Raw genomic sequence first — 20,509 nt, forward strand, 5'->3', positions numbered from 1 at the left:
TTTGTGCTATAATCAACATCAACAGGAGTGTTTGCAGGAGCAAGAAAATGTCGGGCTCATGTCACAGCCCAACTCACGTTTCTGTGACATGAGCAGTGCTTTGCAGAAGCAGAATAGCCACAACTAATCACATTCTGGAAATCATGGAAAGTGTGACATTAATTCATCGTGTGCTGCTGTAAACACTGAAACCTTCTGTCCTCCTTTAGAAACCAGATTACGAGAGAAAGACACTATCATCAGAGCTTTACCTGTCCATTATAGCACTGCTGGCTCATTAGGTAGAGTAATTAAACATCAAGCAGAAATAATTATTATAATGACATTTGAGATTTCATTTGCCTTCATGAAATATGACTTACATAAACTAATTCCTTTTATAAGGGCCACTCATAATAGCAGTGAATATCTAAACAGTTATGCTCTTTGCCTAGTTATTTTTGTAGCATTATTGGGCCAACCTTACAGTAGCCATTAAGAACTCAACAATTACCAACTATTATGATACCAGGATCTCCAAATGGCCTCTATATAGTTAGAAAATAGGAAATTACCATAGTTATTGTATTCATTTGTTCTGTTCCTGCTTCTGGAGTGAATACTGGGCAGGAGGGGGGGAAGCTATAGGGGAGCTGCTCAGTGTTTTCTCTACCATGCTGATTACTACAGAAAATGTTCAGCTCCTGATAGCAACAGCCACTGCTTTTATTTCTATGGTATTTTACATTTTGTGTATAGCTGGATTTTGGTGCTGTGATTCCTTGCTTTTGGTCTTGTAATATCCTCCTGAGCTGTGTTTGCTCGAGCATCTTTGCCAGCACGTCTGAGGCAATCTCAAGCGATCCAAATTCAAACAGCAAAATGGAGCACCACTGAAATACTTCAGAACAAATAGCCTTTCCTAGCATAGCTGTTAAGAGAAGTAAGCTGTCTCATATTGAAACGCAGGGCAGTTTCCCAAGGGATACTAATGAGCATGTTCTTCTGCAGCTAATCATAAGATTGCTTTGACACATGTATAGAAAAATACAGATGTTGTCAAAAGAATGCATGAAGTTTAGACACTCAGACTTATGCAAACTACTTACCTCTGTATTTACTTCAATAGACCAGATGACAAATGTACCGTGTTAGGTAACCTCATTCACAGAGGCTTGCAGTAACAAGGCACTAGTCATGCAGTAGCAAAATGCATGTGTAGTAAGAAAAAGGGAAAGAAATAACAGGAATATCAAAAACACCAGTATAATACTATCTTACAATTGAATTTCTCCAAAAAAGGGAAGTTGTCAGACTAGTAGGGCTCCAAAGCAAAGTAAAAGATGGAAGTAAAACTGGAGAGATTGCATTTATGTAATAAGCTTGAAACAGTTATTGTGGCTTGGCTAAACAGATGCTGTAGACCTAAATTCAGAGCAGTTGTAGATAGATATTGTTACTATTGCCTTTAAACACCCCTGGATCAGTTTGAGGTTGGCAAATGCTTTACATGCTGGGTACAGGGAGAAGGATACAGTCTTGAAAATACATCCAGAAAATGCCACCAGCATCAGGGCAAAACAACTTTATCTTGCCTGATTTCTACTAAAGGCATTACCAGATTTACTTGCTAACACTGAAGAAGCAAAACAGGGCTCCAGGCTGTGGTAAAGGTTTCTCCCCATGAGGCAGCACAAGCAGAGCAGGGCTAAGCAGTGACAGTGGGCATAACTCAGGAGGAGGAGGTTATCTTTAACTCTTTCTCCTGCCTCTGGAGTAGGGATACCTGATATGCATTTTTAGTTTAATACAAGCCTTCCTATCTCTTTCTTTCCTGCCCTTTCATAATCTCAGCTCAAATCAGCTATGGCCACCCCTACTGAGCTGCTCCAGCCATGATGTGCACCAGCTGCCCTTTCAAATGGAAATAGGTCCAGACTGGTCCATGAATACAGGCTTCTTGAAAGGTTTCCAGGATTACATTGAAGCAGGTGATTTGGGCACAGAAGATCAAAGAGAAAGTCACAGTCAAGGTTTGCTGAGGTGTCCAGGGAGCAACCTAATGAAGAAGTGTGAATAATGCCCAACAAGGGGCTGAACTTCTAAAACATCCATTTGTTGACTTGGCTCCTGGAGAAGCTCCTGCTACATTGTTCTGCAAATGAAGCTCAGGTGGCTTTTATTTGCTTATTTAAACACCCTCCCCGCCTTACCCTGAGTCCTGGTGGGTTTGTGAATGTATCAGGTCAGTGCTGCTGCTGTTATTCTTTTGAATGGCTGAGTTTATTCAATCCCCCATGGGATTATCAAGCAAGGAAGAAGATAACAAAGAGATCACCGTCTGCAGGTAGGAGAATAGACACATTTAAAATTAGTTCAGCATCTCCACAAAAGTATTAACCCTGGCAGAAGATGTCCCTTCTCCTCATGTAGCGAGAAAGGAATTAGAAAGCATCATTGAGAAACCAAATTGATGCGATAAGCTGCTGTTAATGAATAAACTTAGCAAGCTTGGGTTTTAAATGTTTTTCACCTATTCAATTTCAAATGCGCATAATTAATTATTACATTTGATCTCTGTTCTCCCTCCAGTCTGCAGCATGCAGACCAGTGCTTAATGGTGTCAAAGCTCACATCAGTATTAGACAAAAATATATTTAGGTTCTTGTTGTGCAGTTTCTAGGCCTCTCTGGTATAGCCAGACTGGTAATTAAGATGTAATTGGAAAGAAATTTATTTATATAAGCGAGTTATTAGCATCACCATTGATTAAGTATAATCAAAATCAGTGTCTACAGGAGATACTGATTGCTGCTTGCATTCTGTAAGTGCAACTGTAACACGAATTAACTGTGCATGGCTGGACCTTTTATTGTTGTAAATACTCAACTGAAGCAAGAGATTAAATTCTGTGCAAGCTCTAAATTGTCTGAAACAAGTGTGACACCCTTGCTTTCATTTGTTGCTGTGAAGATTTAAATAGAGTATGAAGGAATATTTTTGTGTTTTCTGGATTAGATTACAGTCCTTGTCATGCTTGTATGTGGATAACAATCTCTAGACTGTGAGGCAGATTTATAGCTAGACTGAAAATGGGTCTGCAGTCTCTCAGGGTTTATCTGACAGTGCCCACAAACCCTAGCGTGGTACAGAAGAAGTTAGCTCTGTGAGACAGATGGGCAACTGTACATACACAGTTTAACTTATATAAATTCTCCAACTTGACCATGGGCTTTATCCAACACCTAACACAGTAGGAGTTCAATTCTAGTAGACTTGGAAGAGCTGCAAGTGCAACACCACTGCCTCTGACTTTTGCTTACAGCACATTTTGGTATTTGACACCAGTATGGGACATTTTCACAGCCACATTACTTGAAAATCCGACTGCTTGTTTCATCTGGGGTATTTGTGCCATAAGAAAAATAAAAACATAATTGCAATGATTCAGACTTTCAAAGAAAACCCCAAGAAACATAGAACGGTTTGGGTGAAGGGACCTTAAAGCTCCTCCAGCTCCAACCCCTGCCACGGGCAGGGACCCCTTCCACTGGAGCAGCTTGCTCCAAGCCCCTGTGTCCAACCTGGCCTTGAACACTGCCAGGGATGGGGCAGCCACAGCTTCTCTGGGCACCCTGTGCCAGCGCCTCAGCACCCTCACAGGGAAGAGCTTCTGCCTAAGAGCTCATCTCAGTCTCCTCTCTTTCAGCTACTACAATAATTTATAAATAGAAATAATTACAATATAAACAAATACAGTCGGTGCCCACGATGATTAATGAGGAAAGTTACCTAATCAAATTCTTCTTTAAACTTCTTTAAACTCTGCTGATGCTTTCTCCACTTTACACACAATGTGGGCTCTTGCTTTACTTTCCCTTTGCAAATTCCATGCAGAGCAGTGGGGAAGGTGGGGCTGGCAGTCTCAGGGCATCAGTGCCAGATTATAGTGTGGAATTCTTGCAGCGTTGGTGCAGTTTGAACAAAGTCTCCACAACTTTGTGGCTGAGCTGCTCCCATTCATCTGACCAGTGGGTCACATTCTGCAGGTGGAAAATTAGGAGCAGATATCAGCACTCACACAGCTAAAGTTGCCCTCAGATGGGTTATTAGCCACATGAGAAAATCATTTTGGAATGCTGTAGCTTCACTATTGTGTTTTCCAACCCAAAGCTGAAGCTTGCTGGAGAAGCAAGGCAAAAAAACCTGTACAGCTCCTGTGACTGCTGCCTGTTCTGTGCCCTGGAGATGTCATTCTCCAGCTCCACCACGGCTCAATTCTCCTACTTAATCATAATTAAACAAAATATAGGTACTTCTTGATGACCTTGCTGCTATCCATAGCTTGCATCACAGATGCAATCAGTTACGTTAGGATAAGATGGACACTGGCTCCTAACCCATTTAGGCTGTTGGGTCTTGTCAATCCGAGCTGGCCTGAGCTCTCCATGCAAAGAACAAATGTAGGTTGTCTGAGCAGGGTTTCCAAAGCTGTTTCTTCACCCTCATCAGCAAATTTAGAAAGAAATTTGAACCGAATGCATTCGGCTCGGGGAGTTGCCATGGTTGCAACGCAGACGATCTAAATGTGGGACATTATATAATCAGCCAGAATGACTATTTATACAAAGAGTTTAATTTAAACAAAAAGAGAGAAAAGCCAGTGTGTGGCATAATACACAGCTCTGTCACTTTGCACTCCTGTGCAGCAGAACTGCTGCAGCACCGATAGTGTTAAATCACAGCACTCGCATCTGCTCCTTGTGAGGTGTTTATTCTGTGCACTAAATGCAAAATAAATATATAAAAAAGAGCATTAAATGAAAAGTAGTGGACCGGATCTAGGCAGGAAGGAGCCTGTTCTATTGTACCTGGGTCAGTGGCAGATATACAAGCTTTTCTATGATGTTTGTTGTTTCACTATCTTACAGACTTAGTAGATGCAGTAGTGTGGCTGTCCTTTGGAAGGCTCATCCTATGTAATACTGTCACAGGATCTAATTTATCTTAACTTGAAGCAACAAAACAGATGGGAGCAACTGCTATGGCCCACATGATGTTGCCTATATGTGGTAGTTTCATGCTTTCATAGAATGGTTTGGGTTGGAAAAGACCTTAAGATCACCCAGTTCCAGCCCCCTGCCATGGGTAGGAATGCCTCCCACTAGACCATCTTGCCCAAGGCTCTGTCCAACCTGGCCTTTAACACTGCCAGGGGCGGAACATTCACCTCTTCTTTGGGCAATCTGTGCCAGCACCTCAGCACCTTCAAAATAAAGAACTTCTTCCTTATCTCCAGCCTGAACTTCCCCTGTTTCAGTCTAAACCCATCAGCCCTTGTCCTGTCGCTACAGTCCCTGATGGTGTAACCTCCCAAACACCTTTTAGGAAGGAAAGTTTCTGTTGAAAGGGTTTAGTTGTTTTGCACTGGGTGCTCAGGAGATGCAGCTCTGAGCTGGGCCATGGAGCTCAAGGTGGTTTATTTTATCCTAGGTTTTGACAGTCTGGTGGGAAGCTCACTCTGTGGCCTCACAGAGCTTCACAGCACAGGCAGAAAGGAATTTGACGTGGCTTTGGCCTCCCCGGGATGCCAAGTTTTGTGAGCAACATGCTTTACTCCAAGCAAGACAATTCCTTTCTGCTCCCCTTCCTATCAGCACAGGTTGGGCTGGTCCAGTAAATCTGCCCAGAGTTTCAACTGCTCCCTCAAGGCTGGTTCACTGGGTTTCCCCCTCTGGCACATATGAAGCCATCTGCTGCATCGCTTGGAGTGTGGCTGGAGTGGGATTTCTTCTCTGTGGATTTCCCTTCAAATGGGCGGTGGGGTTCTATAAACATGATTGAGCTTGGCAGGGATTTTCCTATAAGAAAATCAGCCATTTTCCTATGAGAATATCAGCCATTAGCTGATAGTGTGGCAAGGAGCAATAATAACAATAAAATACATTAACTACAGGGAATGCAGGAAAATAGATGTGGCCCAAATGTAACGGGGTCTGTAGCTTGGTCTCACCCTTGGCAGTCGCAGAGTAGACAGATGTGAACAGATTGCTTTCATACTTCAACACCATATGACTAGTGCTCCCATGAGGACCCCTGCATGCCCACCAAATAGAAGGTGGAAGGAGTGTGTATTTATTAAGCATCTCTTTGGAGTGGGGGAACTTTTTGCCCAGTGGCAGCAAATGCTGGGGCAGCCAAATTAAACTGAAGCTGCATTCTGGCATTAATCAACTGAGCCATTCATTTGAACAGTGGGTATTTCTCCTCCCTGCCTTTTACTTTCTGTGATGATTGACTTTCCATAGAGGTATGATTCTGTTCAAGTGACAAAGAGAAATGGACTGTGTAAAAGTAGGGAACAAGGACAGTAGAAAATCTCTACTGCAGACACAAAAATTATATTAAAAATGTTAAGGTTGCACAAGTAAATCCAGTTAGAGAAGAGAGATACACAGCAGAATACTTCTATCTAACAGGCCATGGAGGAAAGTGTTTCATCCCTTACTGATTTTCCAGGTTTATTTATTGCCTTGTAGCATAGTGTGAATACATCAAGAATGTGGTTTGGGTACATATGAGCTCTCTCTATTTTTAGAGAAACTTGGCCCTGCCAGCCAAGAGGTGGCGTTTGATGCCTGTCACCAAGAGCCAGTGATGGGGCTGCCATAACTTCCCACAATGGGAATGTGAGCCAGTGCTGACCTCTGATCTGCAAGGAAAGGGTTGTGCTCCCCATGGCTTTAGGGAAGATGACAACTGCCATTGGCACTGGGCTATCTGGGCATGTGACTCCAAGGGGAAAACTTGGTCCTACAAGGAAAATGAAATCAATGCCAGGCAGTTTCCTGTGGCTGTTCTGAGAGTGAGATGCTGTCTCACTGCAGAGAGAGACATCTTGGATGGTTCCAGCCTGTAGAACATTGTGTCTTTGGTAGGACACTGCTTTCTACTATTCACTTCAAATTCTGTGACGCGTGTCTCTTGCCAAGGTAGGGTTCACCTATCTTTTTAGATCTTTTGCAGTGAAAAGAAGACTTGCAAATGTTGGCTTTCTTCTGTGAAGTTCATTTTCATTTTAAGGGATTACAGAGAGAAAGCTTAAATTTATAATTCAAGTAGGGAAGACAGACTCTTGTCTGGTTTTCTAAGCTAAGAGCACTGTGTTAGAGAGGCCTTGCAGCAACCCAAAGCATGTTCCTGCTGCTCTGCTATCAATCTCAGAAAACAGGGATGATGCAGCCTCAGCCCTGGTTTTGTAAAGATTGTTGTCATTAGAACATAGGAGGGATTTTTAAAGGTTATTAATGTTGCTCTCCCACACCACAAGCAGCCATTTGCTTGCTGCCTGCAAAGCTTGTTTGAAAGGAAGGGGTATATGGGAGCTGGAGAAGAAGCTTCTGAGAAAGCAGAGTGTGAGCACCTTGCTGGTGGTCAGGGGGCTCCAGCAGTTCTATTACTATAGAGAGCTGGAGGTTTGTGGTGCATCTGTTAAATATCTGGTGGTTTCTTCTCCTGTTGAGCCTATTAACTGAGAGCTTTAGATGCTCCTGCTGCAGGCACGCTGCTTTGCCTACCCTTCTGCCACATCCTTGTTGGTACTAGTGATCAAAATGAATATGAGAGGTGATCTTTAAACAAGGTTACTGGCTGTGGGAAGTGTTTCCCATACGCTTGTGGTCTGCCAGACTCTGGCTTCCTTAACTGTCAGTCTGGACACAGTCCGAGGAGATGGTTCTAATTGCATGTGTTTTCTGATCAAAGTCTAAAAGGAGCTGGTTTCTCATTATTATATCTGCTGCACATCGTGAAACGCATCTCAGACAGCACCTGCTTCCTTCAAACCTTGTTTTGCGGGAGAATGACTCTGGCGCTGCTCCTCTGTCCTTCCAACCTCCCTTCAGCAACAGCTATGAATCTAGAGAGATGAAAACTAAAATGTGGGTAAGACAGTGCGAAAGATCAGAGGTTTTTTAAAACTCTCCGACCTCCTGCTCAGCCTCCCATGAACAAGCTTTTGGCAAATAGTGGGATGGCCTTTTGAAGAGAACTCCGAGCTTTATTGGTCCGTGATGTAGACATGGTACTGGACTGGGTGACCCTTGGCTCACTAGAGAGGAGTGAATGCTTTTATGGGAGGATTCACCTGACTGCTCTGTTAACACAAGTGAGAAGCACACCCCAAAAATACTTATTTCTCTCTTTTGATAAAGGCAGTCCTGGCTGACTTACTGAAATGGAAACATTTACTTTTGGGCAAAGAGTCCTACCCTGAAGGGTCAACAGATCCATGAGTCTGCTATATGAGTGTCAGAAATTTACATGGTGAGATGATGAGTTCAGTTATTTGAAGGTGCTTGGTTGTGGTTTTTATTGAGATCTGAAGCATGTGCTTTGCATTGGTTTAATTTTAGACTTTCTTTTTCATTAGGAATCTTCCCTACAAGACATCATGTTTATTTTACCATTCCCCAAATCCTATTCACTTATACTTGTTTTCTTAGTGCCATTTCTGTGATGACATGGGATTGTACTCAAGTCTGAAGAGGTCCTTTTTCATCTAGTCTTTTATCTTTCTAAAGCTTTGTGTTATCTGAGAAGTACTTCAAACTGAAGTCTCATTGTCCTCTCATGTCTTCTAAATAAAAAGCATGAAATAAGCTTAGCCCAAATCTCTGGAGGAATTTTTTCTGATTGACAAGGCCGTGCAAATGCGTCCTGGGACCTGCCTGTTCTGCTTAATAAATCATCATTAACCCTCACCGGATGAAGAGAGATTCTCTTCATCTGACAGGGTATCAATCCAGTTGCCTTAATGTCTATAAGGTTTTAAGTGTCTCCACCAGCAGGCTCCAAGAGAGGATTTTTGTCAAGTGGAAAAATGGAATTCGGGCAGCAGAACTCAGCTGCCAGGTTTGCCAGTGATGGACGATGCAGATGGGAATGCGGCTCTTTCCTCGTCTGCTTTATTGATCCTATGGCTCTGACCAGTATAGCGATGTTTCTGTATCAGTAAAACCAAGCAAAAATGAATAAGGGGGAAGATGATGGCTTTAAGTCGGTGTCAAAGGCAGAGCACTTTTGGGGAGTGTTTTTGGGAGGTCAGTGGCGATGACAGCTCTAATGTGGGTAAGTGCTTGACCTCACAGGACATCAAGTTGCAGTGTAGTACCAATTCACTGCACAGGAATACTAAGTGGAAGGTAATTGTCCATTTTCTTGGTCATCTCATGTAGGCACATCAACAAAGATGTGCTCATGGGCAAGTCAAGAAACCAATACATAACATGCAAGCCACAGTTTCAAAGTTCATTCTTGGCCAGAATCATGCCATGCTGGAATTGAGAGATTTGTTCTCATTGTTGGGATGAATTCTTGCTAACATTAAATGTGATGCAGATATGTCACTATCTCCTTAGTTTTCTTTAGTTGTCTTTCTCAATCTCAAGCTTTTTTAAAATGTACTTGTAGATTAAAAAATACTCTTGCTATGTTTGACTGCAATTTGAGTCCTTCTGCCTTTTCCCACATAAACCACAACATTAAAAAAAATATTTAAGGATATTTCACTTAATCCTTTCCCTGCAAAAGCTGAGCTGTTAAGAAATGCACCAGACAGAAGTCTTTTAATGCACTCACAGAAACGGCAATACTGAAATCACTGCAGTATTTTAGTCCTTGTGTTTAAGTATCAGGATTACTAAAATACATGTGTTAATACCCTAAGTAGTTTATTTTCTACCTGTTAGCTTACTTGCTATAACAGACAGTTCAATGTGAGTCAATCTGTAGGGAGGTAAATGCCACCTTATATTTGAAATTGGGCTATTGTCTTTGAGGAACACAACAGAATTTTTGCTGCCCATTGAAGGAGAGCATACAGGAAAGGACTGTCTGAGTGTGGCCTTTGAAGAGTCCAGGACTTTTCTGAGATGCTGATGTCCCAGTAAGAGATTAGTGTTTCCAGATCCACACTGACAGTAATAGTACCAGGGCAAGTCAGACAAATATGCTGAGTTGGTTGTAAGGAGTTGACTTGAATCAAATGGACATGGGTAACTTTGCCCTGGAAGAAGTTGGGTCATGAAGCAAAATACCAAAGAAACATACAGCAGATGGCCACCAAGCAGTAGAAGAAAAGAAGAAGAAAGGAAAAAACATGTGGTCCAGGCTGTGTTATAAACACGGTTTGGGTGTCCAGATAAAGGTGTCATCTATGGGAAAGCAAAAATCAGTAGTGTTTTCTGTTAGCATCAGTAAAGTTTGTGTTCTGAAGCACAAACAAGATCAAAAGGTCCAGTCAAATATTTCTTTTCTGAATATGCAATGATTTTAATAGTCATCCTCTTAAAACTGCCCTAGAGATAAACCAGGTCCTTTTTAGTATATCTGCACAACTGGTTTTTCAGCCCTCCCTGAATGCTAGCCCCATTCCACAGCTAAACTGAACACTTGAGTCTGTTCTTGCAGCCTTGGCTCTATAAATAAATGATAATTATTTCTATTGTATGGTCCAATTCTTCTAGCTTTTGACAGGGCTTTTAAAGGAAGCTGCTTGAAACCTATGTTAACAGAGAAAATAAACATAAACCACCTATATCCCTCATGACTTTGTTCAGTACTTGACAATTGCACAGCAATGCACCCAGGATGTAAAGGTGGCATTTGGGAAGCGGAGCTGCTGCTTGCAGTGCTTTTAGGGCTTGAAGATAAAACAGTGGTTGGGGCATGGAGCAAAACAACAAAGAGATGTGTAGCAGATGGCCACCAACCAGCAGAAGAAGAGATGAAGAAAGCAACTCATGTGGCTGAGGATATGTTATAAACACAGTCTGGGTGCCCAGGTAAAGGTGACATCTACTGGAAAGTAAAAATAGGTAGAATTAGTAAAGTCATCAGTGAAGCATCAGTGTCAAGAGTTATGAAACAAATAGCAGAGTCCTCTTTTTCTGTCATTTTCATTTGCCTGGCAAATGAAGGAAGTGTTGGCTTATGTTAGAAAAGAAATATCTTAGCATGCCTCCCAGCACTCAACCCAGAGCCACTCAGTCCTTGGCACTTCTGCAGCACCTCTCATATGGGCAAACAGTGAGTGAGAGACCTTACGTGGTGCAAGGTAAATCACCTCATCCTGAATATCATGAATGTGACCTCCTTGTTGGATGGACTCAGATGCTGGAGTGCCAGAGGACTCTGGCTTGTCCAATTTCTCAGTTGGATAAAGCAGAAATAACCTTGTGGAATAAAAAGTTGTGATGTTTTCTGTATGGGATGTATCATAAACTTACAAAGGGTTCCAAACAGCACAAACACTGTCATGTTTGTTACAGCATTACTGCCTATTTATAGTTGAGTTAATGGAACACAGACACAAAAAAATCCACCAAAATTGAACAGAGTTCATAGCAGAAACTAACATTAGTTACTTACTAAACAGTAGTTTATCATGATCATTAAATTAGGCCTCCTTCTGTAGCTTACCTATGATTTTGTAACTGTCAGTGAAAGAGGATAAGCTGTGTCTAACTGTATGCACTGGCTGTATTTTCTCATGGCCTGTTACTGAAATACTATGTCTGTTACCTTTGTTGATTGCAGCTTCAGAAACCATGGCCAGTTCCAGAGCAGTCCCTTTTCTTCATCAGTGTCAGCTTCTGTCAGTTCATCTCTCAGTTACACAAATTAGAAAACAAAGTCCACTGCCTGTTGTCTAATATTTCTTCCATTAGAAGATGCCCTGCACTTTTGTTGCAGGCTCCTGACATTAGCTTTTGGCACAGAGAGTGGTTTACAAATCGAAAATACCTTGCTGACACTACCTGACCCTCCCTCCATGCTTAGGAAATTGCCATAACTATCTCTACTTTACAGATAAGCTTGAAAGAAGCCTCAGAGTGATACCCCAATTGTTGTTCAGGGCTGGTAATTTTGATGTCTTGTTAGCTGTGCTCCCAGCACTTCAGCCTGAATTTGATTCCTGTTAAATAACTGACTCTAGCAGGGTACGTGTGCGCTTTATTCTTCCAGAAACATGGCGTTGATAACAGGATGCCCCAAAAGGATGTGCAAGCAGTAGCAATTTTAGCCTAGCTAAAACCTGAAGCTTTGGTCCTGAACAACAGACAAAGATCTTGAGGAGCCTTGCAGATCCTCGGCAAGAATTTCAATGTACTTACAACTGTTTTATTATCTGGCCATTACTTATATTTGTTTCCTTATCGGTGCTCTTTTCCCACAGTAATCTCCGAATCTTCTGTTGTGATACTCTCTGTCCCAGGTAGTGGAGGTCTTGTTCCTTAGTGTTGCCTGTGCTGCATTATTGGAACCTGTGGCTCAGTTTGTAACCCGTCATATTTTCCCTGACTCTCTCCTGAGGAATAGTGCTTCTGATTAACTTTATTAGTGGGTTTATTTCAGTTCAAAATGAGGCGTGGGTTTCCAAGTGACAGAAAATAGTCCCTTTCTTAGAGTATAACAATGTAGTTCAGAGATGTATTATCCAGAGAAAATGAGAAGATTTTAAAGGCTTCTTTAAAGGAGGAAAATTTCAAGCTTGATTAAAGACAGAACTAAAGGGAGAAAAAAAATGCTAAGCAGTAATTCCAAAACAGGAGTGGCGAAGATTGCTTCCATGGGTTACTGCTGTAGTCTGTCACACTCAGTGAAACAGTCCTGAACACTGGGTGGTAAAAAACTCTTCATGCTAGGAGCTAATGTACAAAATTAAGAAGCTTCTAGGTAGAAGAGAGGAGAGGGGCTGGGAACTTGAGGAGCTGAACCTTAGTACAAGAAGGAAAGGAAGGAACCACGAACTCATGGCAGTCTCTTGGTCTGTGGCAAGAAATAGAGTGGTTTCCATCATCACATCTCCTGCCTTGAGTAAGACTATTCATCTTCTTCCTCTTGTATCAGAAAATATCTGGTACAATTAGCCATATAAGGCACAATACTTGATTTTTTTCTTGTTCTCTCAAGACAGGAAGTCTTTTTCCACTGAGGACCATGCTCCTCAAGAAACATTTGCTCATTCTTATTCCAGCTTCCTACCTTTACAGCTGAGCTCCTTTCTCATCTTTGAATCATGTGCCTTGCCTCTTGATACCAGAAGTGATCTGACTGCTCTGTTTTGCTTAAATGCAATGATCTTCTTTCCCAGCCCATCTTTTAAAGCATTCATCAAGCAAATTAAGAAGTCTCAAGAGCAACTGAGTCTTCCTGTTCAACTATATACTTCAGTTTACTTAAAGTTGTGAAGACAGAGAGCAGAACTCATTTACAGAGAACTGAAAGCAACTTTTGTCTCTGCCTTGGCTCCAGAGAGCTCTTAACAGAGAGCAATTTCCTCTCATCAGAAGCTTTCTTCAAGGTGGTGCTCACTTTACTCAGAGTGAGCTTATGCTTATTCATCTTCCTCAATACTTCATTAATCACACAGGGGAGGGCTGTTGTGGAGGATCCTGACTGAAATTCTACCTATTCTCTTGTTTGGTTTAAAATGGGAGTTAATGGCTTAATACCTTTGTAGAAAAAAAACTGTAGAGAGCAGGGAGCACTCGGGGGAGGCTGGAAGCTCAGCTCACAGCTGTTGACTCAAACGGCTTCATTTAAACTGGGAGTTTCCATTTAAGTTTTTCAATGTTATGAAGTTCATTATTGCTTGATTCTAACACCCTTTATTGTGCCTTCCAGAAGTGACTGACTTTTCAGTGGATGACATTTATAGTAATTTTCTAAATGAAAGGTTGCATTGCTTTGTTCGTGGTCATGCAGCTGTTGACAGCTACACGTATTTAACTTCATTTTTTATGAGGTATTTACAGGGGCAGAGTCAGCTGTAGTTGTTCGCTACACAGTTTGCATACAGCATAAACAGACAGTTCATATGAAATATTTATGGTATAAAGGTTGAACTACTGCAGAAATTAAAACTAAAGAAGTAACCCCTTTCCCCAAGAGCTCTAATTTAGACTTGAGAAAAAACTTCCAGCTCAACTGTTAGAAATCAAATGAAGACTTATACGAAAGGTATTTTGCCCTTCCATGTGCCTGGTATGCGTATCTACCATGTTCAAATTTTCATCCTTTACTAAAGGCAGTTTCTTTTCATGCCACTTGTGGTAGCACAAAGCATATCTACACAGATGGATTGTTTTTAGCAAGAGTACAGTTGCAATACAAGATCGCTTTTATCTATCATCTGATAGTTTATTAAAATTATTTATTGTTTAAGTCTCCCCAACAGATCTTTGGTCAGTTCAATATATCAAGGCATACCTTGAATAGTAAGAAGCAGCCATTCAAAAGAGAAAAGGATATCAAATAGGTTCAGTGTCGGTCATAGTTCGAGAAAGGTTTGAATGCATTTAAGAAGGAAAGTATGAACTCCAGACCTAGCACACACATAGGCCTTGTTCCATCTTACTGCACTACCCATGGAAAGGAATAATGTCACTCTTTAGCATTAAAAATACTTTGAATCAGGCCCCAAATTAGCAGGAGTCTGACCTAATCATGAGACATACTGTTTTCCCATTTCTCTTTGATTTAAAACTTGTGGGATTCAGAACACCAACTTCCTTGACACGGGCTAATAGACAGAAATGTTACTCGTGAACTTCAGCTTAAATTTAATTTAAGTCATCAGGAGTAGCCCAATTATTCTACTTGAAAAGGGGGCTGAAACAGGGATGTCAGCATGACTCTGCTAGTGTTGCACACCGACTAGTTAAACTGTTGGGAGTTGAATTAACAGACTCCAGGCTGCTTAATCCCATGGCAACAATCAGCCTTAAAGATCTTTTTAACCTTTCATTAGAGATAGGAAAAGGAAAAACAGTTAAAAAATGAAGATGTTAGGTATTAAGCAAGGCTTTCAGTTTAACAATATCCCTTAATCCTTTTTCCTTTAGCTATTGAGAGATTTTTTTTTAAGGAAAACCCAGGTTTGGAAACTTTCAGGTGGTATGAAAAAACATGTTTAGGAGAAAAGAGCAGTTAGTAGAGATAATGGAGCTGATGTTACTGCTGCTGCTATTGTTCCTACTGAAATCTAATTCCAATTCCTGGTGTGTGTGTGTGTGTGAAGGGGAGAAGAGAAGAAAATGAAAACAGGAGCAAGAAGAGATTAGCAAAGAAAAGATGCATCCTCTATCTTTAGTGGGGCAGATTTTTCCTGGTAGTCATACTAGTAGAGAAACAGAGATAGCCTGTGATCTGATCAGCTTCTCCAGCACTGATGTGATACTGAAAACTTTGCTTTCAGCTTCATTTCCAGTAGCAAACACAGCAGTGCTGCAAATGAGATAGTGAAGTCTTGCCTGGCTGACAATGTCTTTTTGCTGTTTAAACAGAAGAAAACAGAAAATGAGAACAGAAAATACAAGTAGATCTGCGAGGACTAAAAATTAATGAAGCCTTGTTTTTTATGGATGAGTGTCCAGCAGCTGAGTGAATTTTCTGCCTAAGGAGGCTGCAGTGGAAACTTGCATGATTAAGACCCTTATCTTACAATGACTGTTTGATGTGCAGTAGCATTAGCTTATAATACAGCCCTTCATGCCATGCTGGGCATTTACAGAGGACATTAATATGTTTCCATTTCTATTTCCCTTTCTCCCAGCTGTTTATGCTCACAAGAATTTTGAGGATCCAGTTGTCTTTGTTCTACTGTTCTGTCAAATTTGATCAGGGCAGAGCTACAGGCTTAGAAGTAGTGTGTGAGGTGAGAGGAATGAGAAAGACAGTGGGATCACACGAGCCTTGTTTCCATAGTAAATGAGGCTAAGAATGTGGAGGAAGAAAGAGGAGACATATGGCAAATGGTGATAGCAGGAACCAGAGCTCTCTTTCTGAGGGTGGCTTCAGGTTTTAGTCATATGTTGGAGACAGGGATGAATTTCTCTGAATCAGCCAAGATGCTTTTCAGGATCACATGAAGCTGCAAGAGCATCAGTGATACAGGAAATAAGATTTGTTGTTACGGTAAACACAGTTCTTCCTCTTCATATCTTTCTATCCAACGTCAAAATGCTCAACCAGCTTCCCTTTAATTTCACCTATCTTATTTTAAAAGATCCCCAAATGCTGATGGCTTCTGTAGTTTTTTAGGACCATTTTTCCCCCCCTTTTTTGCTGTTTAACACACTAGGTAAACATTTATTTACATTTTCATCCAGTTCTATTTAAAAGTAAATAGCATTTATTATTCTTATAGCATTGACCTCTGCATAACACATTTTAAAGAATTGTTAGTTGTAAAGAATAAACTAAGTATCAAGAATTCATGGGCTTAAGGCAATAGCCAGAGTGTCTGTGTTTGCAATTCTAGTGAAAGAAAGTTAATAACATTGTGACATTATATAGATGGGGTTTGCTACTTGCTGTTTACTCCTAATAATCTGTTTTATAATGTATTCTTAATTATCTTCATTAAAAAGAGCTCAGAAAAAATCTTGTTTACAGCAGCAATGCACTTACTGCCAAAAAAGCAAAGTGTTTTCCGCACATTCTCCAGAGAAAACAGGTTTTAGATACATGGCTAAATCATTTGCATCACACTCTGGAAGCAGCTGGAAAGAGGTAAATGCTCTAAAGAGCGTAGGCATTTTCAGTTCTGCGAACACAGAAGTAAACAGGCAAGTGAACACCCTGACACACACTTGCTGGAGATGGCAGTTGTCATCTGGCCTGTATTACTGACTCCTCCTCAGATTTAAACTATAATGGTATATCACAGAATCACAGATTGGTGTGTTCCACCCCTCGTCACGGGCAGGGACACCTTCGACTAGATCAGGTTGCTCCAAGCCCCATCCAACCTGGCCATGAACAAATATGCCATAGGCCTTCCCCGTGTGCTTGGAAGACAATCAACTAGAGAGGTACATTTCTTGACATGGCAGGCAATGTCAGCAGCAGTGATGAGAAAACCAGTGCGGGTCTTTCAAAGCAGGTGCTTGAGATCCCTGTGCCAGGAATCCTGCCACCAAATCTGCATGCTTGATTGAATGCAACTTGTTTGACTCTGCCTGCCTCGTTACCTCATGCTCTGAATGATTCATTGTCAGAGCAAAGATAAAAGAAACTGGTGTAGAAAGGTACCTTTATCTGCAAGCCCTGCTCTCCGTGGCTTATGGATGCAGAGAGACCATGCTCCAGGATGCTACTATGGGGAGGTGGTAGAAACCGAAGCTACTTGTATACCTTGTTCTGTGTTAAATCAAACCTAACCTTGTCTCCTTTGGCTGTGTTCAAATTGTGGGCTGCAGGGCAATGAGAGGGAGGGAGAGGCTGCCTTTTGTCAAGTGCCAAAGGGTGAATTAACACAGCAGGGGAAATTTTTTTGCTTTTAAGTAATGTAAAACATAATGGCAGTTACCTGCCTGCTTTCTTGAGGGATTTGTACTGAACAAGGGGAAGAGCTGCTAACAGCATCCTAGGGTTGAAGAGAGATTTGAGAGGAAGGATCAGAAGAATTAAATATGTGGCGTGTAGTGAGGGAAGATGATAATGAATGGGTATATCTGCCTGGCCCGGCTCCGTGCCACTCAGTGCCAGGCACTTGAATGAATTTATTTAGGGAACAGAAGCAAAATAGCTGAGTTACCATGATTCTCCATCCAGAAACATACCCTTTTTTGTCAAAAATCCCAGTTGGCCTAAAGAAAGCCTCCCTTCCAGTCCCATGGGGCTGAATTGTTAGCATAGGTACACTGTTGGGATGATCCGAGAGGCAGTCAAGTAACTGGAAACCCTTCCTTTGCCCAAGATGTTAAGTCCAACCATTTGAGAAGGAAGAGATATGATAAAACTCTGGAGGCTCTACATGCTAAGGTGAGAGGAGGGTGTTATTTCATGCAGTACAAAGAAATCTATTTAAGCACAGAGTTACACTAAAATAGGAATTTTTATATGAGCTATAAGAGTGTCAGATGGCTCAGATAATAATAATATCACATAAAATAAAGTAATTGTATTTTATAAAGGTTGTCAGTTTATTTGCAACACATCTAGTCATAAAGCTGATCATTTTCTGTTAAATTAAAGTTGCACAATTTGCCTCTGAGCAAGAAATAACTGTCCTTTTATTTTGTATTAGTAATTTGGGTTACTCTCTTTATTGGATTTTTTTTAGGTCATTAACTGAAAGACAGAGTTATACTCACCCAAACCCAGTGCTTTTCAACTGAAAAGTTCAGGCAGCCTTAGAAAGTTGCTTTTAAAAAAGCATTTGGATGATGGGAAAAGAGTATCTCAAGGAAGGCAGAAGGAGCACCGTGACTCAGCGTGGTTAAAGCAGGCAGGACAAGGCAGCAGCAGCCGTGTTGGATTGACCGTGCTCAAGGGTATGGGCTAGCTATTAAATGGGGCTCTTATTGAGGCTGGGAACAACTTGTAGCAGAAAACTCTCTGTTGCAGAAAAGCACAGGCCAGGAATAATTAACAGCCCTTAGTGGGCTGACATTAATATTGAACAACTTGGCCTGTATATCAAAGTGTCTCTCAAAGCAGGAGCTGAAAATACGCATTTGGGAAAAGTAGACAGTTATCCTTTCAGCACCTATGAAATGTCCCTGGGAAGGGCCTCAACACAACTTCAACTCTTAGAAGGCAATTTCAACTACCTGACGAGTGCCACTGGAAACTTATTTTCAAGGTGAGTGACAAACCGGTTCCAACTCTGAATGCTGAGCAGCGAGTCTTGTGCATCTTCCATCACGGGTGGCCTGAGTTTAGCGGCACAGCCAATAGGCACTCACATTCTATTTACTCTCTGGATTAGGACATATGTAATTGTCAAAACTTATAATAAAATCCTTTTTTTTTTTTTTTGTCCCTGCTAAATGAGTTTAAAACTTCAGCCCTTCAGGTCTGTGAGTCAGGAAGATGAAGTAGCAAAGCAGAGAAGATACTCGTTTCCAAATGGATTAGGAATTTAAGAACTCTCCTTATATAGGCTGTAAATCCCAAATCAGATTTGATAAATCAAGTGATATTAGAAAAGGAGATCTGCAGGGCTCAGTAGACTTAAATATTACAAGGAACTATTACTCTCATATCCATCTCAACAGACAACTGAATGATGTATACTAAATGGCAATGGATCAGTCTCCCTACGCGTGTTGCATTTTTGGAAGACAATAGATCAGTAATTTAATAAATACATAAAACCCAGTCCTAATTTCTGTTCTGGAACTGCATGAAGGAGGATTTGTAGCTATTCATTTATTTACAGATTACTTCTGTGTAGCAAAATTTGCTTCCCCTCCAGGGCTGCAATACAGCCGCAGCTGCATTAGCACAGGAGCATGGTTAGGATCTCTGAGACTTGCATGTAATCTTCTGCATTTTATTGAAATTATTCTTGCTCAAAATAAAAGTAAGGTTAGAGCATCATCTTCCCTGTAGCATGTTCAGACACCGTAGTTAGGGAATCTGCACTAGACCTTTAATCCCTTCTGCTCCAAAAACACAGTTCTGCAATGAATTACAGTGAAAATCTTGCTAGTACTCAAACTCCTTTTGCTCGTGGAGATTTACTTCAGGTTCGTATCAGTACATGCAGCGGTATAGATGACATGTAAAGAAACATTGTGTGTGTGACATGCTGTAATAGAAGGATGCACCACAGGGAAATTACTCAGTTAAGATGCAAAGATGTGTCTTCAGCAAGCACAGTGTTTACAGCGTACAAAGGCAGGAGTTTAGCACTCTTCAGTAAGACTTTAAAGCAGTGGGGAGCGCATCTTTGTTCTTATCTTTTTTGTGTCTAGTACTTCATTAAAGTAAAACATGTGGCATAAATCTGTCATGCTTTCTGTCAGGCTGTCACCTGCACCAGCGTGCAGGGCTGAAAGCAGCAGCTGATGCCTTCGATCTGGTCTCAGGGAAACAAAACCTGCCTCACACAGAAGGCACCTCTGAGAACAACATGCTCATCTTTGTGTTGCTCCTGCCTTCACTTCCCATATGCCCTAATTCTTGGGATCAAGAGGTCTCATTCAGCTCTTTGGTTAGTGAGTAACTAGAATGGCGTTGGGGATTGCATGTGCCAGCACGGGCAGAGCTGGTGCACAGGAGAGCTGGGGTCAGCCATGTGTTCCCCTTCCCTGGAAGGACTTCCATACAGCTGATGTTCCTTTCCAGACACCAGGTTTCTAACAGGTTTCCTGGAAAGTTTTAAGTCAAACACAAAACTTATTTAGACCCAGCGTGGTGACCTGGATCATTTTGAGGATATTCATGCTTTTTTAGGTATGTAAAGTCCTATGTGGGTATCCATAGTTCTTGGTAGACAATTTTATCTTCTAGGTGTAGGTGCTCTAAATTTCAGCTTGGATACCTGTAGTGCACAGAAGTAGAGGCCAGTAGCACTGTTCAAACTGCCTATGTCTTCACAGCCAGTTCAGTTTTCACTTTAACTGGGGTCTGACTGTTCCAGTCCTCTTACCTTCTGTACAGAAACCAAAATAACAGTACTTATCCCTGACAAACCAAGGATTATTTCAGAGCCACGTTTTTTTTCTTCTCT

Source organism: Psittacula echo, assembly GCF_963264785.1.
Source record: "Psittacula echo genome assembly, chromosome: 12".
Taxonomy (NCBI): Eukaryota; Metazoa; Chordata; class Aves; order Psittaciformes; family Psittacidae; genus Psittacula; species Psittacula echo.